We start from the raw sequence: 3719 nt of genomic DNA on the forward strand, positions 1-3719 counted from the left end.
AATAGTTAAAAAAAAATAAGCAAAATCTCTGTATTCTGTCAGATAGACTTAAATAGGCTAGCACATTTGTAACTAAAATTGCAGACAAGAGGGAGAGAATAGAGCAGAAAAATATTTGGAGGAAACTGTTTTGCAAATTTGATGGACAAAACCTCAAGTCACAGATGCAGGAAGTTCAACAAATCCCAAGCACAATACATACATATTTTAACAGAAACAACATACGCAAACATTACAGTCAAGTTGCTGAATACCAAAGATAAAGATTTAAAGTCAGCTAGAGAAGAAAGTCATAATGTATACAGAGGAGCAATGATAAGACTCTCCAATGTCTTTTCATAAGAAACAGTGGCAGTCTAAAGACAATAAAATGACACCTTTAAAGTACTGGGGGGAGTTAAGCAACTATATCTAAAATGTAATATCCATCAAAAATATATGTTTAAAAAACAAAGTAAAATAAAAGTATCTTCAGATAAATGAAGGCTAAGATAATTTTTGCCAATAGATTCATTCTATAAGAAGTATTTAACCAAGTTATTTCATTTGAAGGGAAATGGTACTATATGAAAACTTATATTCACAGAGAAAAAGTGAAAAGGAGTAGAAGTAGTAAATATATAGGTAAATGAAAAATACCCTCTTTTGGCCAGGTGCAGTGGCTTATGCCTGCAGTCCAGGCACTTTGGGAAGCTGAGGCAGCAGGATTGTGTGAGTTCAAGAGTTTAATACTAGCCTAGGCAACTTACCAAGACCTCTACAAAAAGTAAAAATAAAAAAATTAACCAGGCATGGTTGGGCACACCTGTACTCCCAGCTATTCAGGAGGCTGAGGTGTTGGCCAGGTGTAGTGGCTCAAGCCTGTAATCCCAGCACTTTGGGGGGCCGAGGTGAGAGGATTGCCTGAGCCCACATTTTTGAGACTAGCCTGGGCAACATGGTGAGACCTCATCTCTACAATAAATCAAAAATTAGCCAGGCATGGTAGCATGCACTTGTAGTTCCAGCTACTAGAAAGGCTGAGGTGGAAGGATTACCGGAGCCCAGCAGGTCAACACTGGCGTGGCAGTGCGCATGCCACTGCACTCCAATCTGGGCAATGGAAGCTGAGATGGAAGAATCACCTAAGCCCAGGATGTCAAGGCTGTGCTGAGCCATGAACTTGCTGCTGCACTCCAGCCTTGGAACTGTACTCCAACTTAAAAAAAAAAAAAATTAAAAAGTACTCTTTTTAAAATTATCTCAGAAATAGTTGTTTAAAATAAAAATTATAAGACTGCATTGTGTGACTTATGACAGGTAGAAGAGTGATATATAATAAAACAAAGGAGGAGGGTAAAAGTAGGTTCTTGGATTATGTGTGAAGTGGTATGATATTAACTCAAGTAGACTATATGTATTGTAATTTCTAGAGCAATCAATTATAAATGACACAGAGGCATAGCTAAAAGCTAATAGAAAAATAAAATGTAGTTTTAAAAAGTACTAGATTAAAAGAACACCAAACACCTAGAGAGGATACAATTTACAAATGGCTTATAAAACTATTTATTATAGTCTTCCATCCTTGCTGTAACAAATTGCCACAAATGTAAAAGCAACATAAGTTTATTATCTTACATTTCCATACATTTTCACAATTCTCACGAGGCTAAAATCAAGATGTCAGCAGAGCTGCATTTCTCTGTGAAGATTCTGGGAGAGAATGTGTTTTATTTTTCCATCTCCTAGAGATGACGTGCCACTTCTTGGCTCTTGATCCCCTTCCTCCATCTTCAAAGACAGCAGCTCTCTGCCCCTTTTTCTGGTCATCACATTTCTTTCCAACTAATAGAGTTGGAAAAGTTTATCTGATTTTAAGGGCTTATGTGATTAGATTGGCCCACTTTGGTAATTTCCCCCATATCAAGGTCTTTAACCTTAATCACGTCTGCAAAATATCTTCTACCACATGAAGTAGCATATTCACAGTTCTGAGAATTAAAATATGAACATCTTTGAGAACTGTTATTCTGTCTACCACAGTTGACAAGGCAGTAGGACACAAATGCAGGCTCACAAGTAGAAATATAAGTCAGTAGCTGCTTTAGTAATTGGAACTGCAGTCTCACCAAAAATATATCAGTGTAGAGGCACCAAAATATATCAAGTGAAAACAAAAAGTACTCATCAGAGAGGAGCAGGCACATTCAAAATGAGGTTGCAAACCAAAATACCATGGCCAAATCTAAAGCTCAGAAAGACAGCTAGATCCACAGTGTAAAGATTGCTGCAGAGTCAGTCGTACTGTGGGAGTGCCTGTGGGAGTGAGTGAGTATATGGACGAATTTTCATGTGTGTCTGTTTGTAAGTGGGTGTGTGAGCACCTGACTGAATGGGGACAAAGGAGCAAGTGGCCAGGGCTCTCCTGGTGAAGCAGCTGGTACTGGCAGCTGCTGTGCTTGAACACTAGCACTTCCAGGGACCTAGAAGCCAAGCGCCATTTTCTATAACCAACAAACCCTTTTCCAGGGAGAAAATACCAGGAACAATGGCCATTGCCACACGGCCCAACCACTGCAGTACCAGGCTGGACAGTGGCATCAAGGGCTGCAGAGGGAGCACAGCAAGGAAGCCAGAGGCAGAATCCCACTGGAGAAGATGAAACAGGCACCCCACCACTATCTTGAAAACTGGGCAGGGCAGTGCTCCAACTTGCTCACCATGGAACAGCAAACCCACTCTGTGACCAACAGGTTAAGCAGTCAGGGGTTGATCATGACCCAGAGGGAATATCCTGACAGCACAAACTTCAGAGGGACAGGATGAATGTGGCATCTCAGGCGACCCAACCCCTACCCTGATCCAATCGTGGGACAAAGGGTATGACCAGAAAAGGACAAGGAAGACCCCCTCAAAAGATCAGTGGTGAGTTCTGGATTGGCCCAGCCCTCTTCTCACTAGCAATCTTCTGAACATCAGACCCATACAACTAGGGCATGACTGAGTAGACGACAGTCACACTAGGAGAACTCTACTCTGGGATAAGCCTAGGTGGGGCATCTGCTGTCAGCACCTGGGGAAGAGACAGTCCTGCATCTCTTCACCAGAGGGGATCCCCCTGACCTTATAAGAGCAGAAGTGGAGGGACGAAGCTCTATTTCCACCCTCCTGGGCTGCACACCAGGGAGATTGTGAATAAACCTGGAGCCCCATGGGAGATGACAGGCAGGTTTGACTGTGAGCAGCTCAGAGGAATAATAACAGGACCTGCCATAGAAAGGAGGTTAATGCTCAGAAATTCTTTATTCATTCTTGTTATGTTGTTCTTTTGTTTTAGATTTTTTATAATTCTTCTTTTGTTTTGGCTTAGTTTGTGTGAATATGTGTATGAGGGTTCAATTTGCATCCCACCTCCCCTTTTTTTCTTCTTCCTCTTTTGTTTTGTTGTTGTTGTTGTTTTGTGTGTGTGTGTGTGTGTGTGTGTGTGTGTGTGTGTGTGTGTGTGTGTGTGTTTGGTTTTCCTGTTTTTAGTTTTTTTAAAATGTGTTCTTTTCTGTTGGTATTAGTTTTTGTTTGTTTTCATTTTGTCTTTTGTTTTTTGTTCTTGTTTTAGCTTTTGTTCTTCTGTGGTTTATTTTATTTTTTATTATTTTTGTCCATTCTATTACATTCTACTTTTCTCTGTTCTTCTCATTACTGTTGGATTCTTCTCATTACTGTTACTTTATATTTGATTC

Source organism: Carlito syrichta, unplaced genomic scaffold (genome assembly GCF_000164805.1).
Source record: "Carlito syrichta isolate Samal-C Ts95f unplaced genomic scaffold, Tarsius_syrichta-2.0.1 Scaffold316276, whole genome shotgun sequence".
In the NCBI taxonomy this organism is placed as follows: domain Eukaryota; kingdom Metazoa; phylum Chordata; class Mammalia; order Primates; family Tarsiidae; genus Carlito; species Carlito syrichta.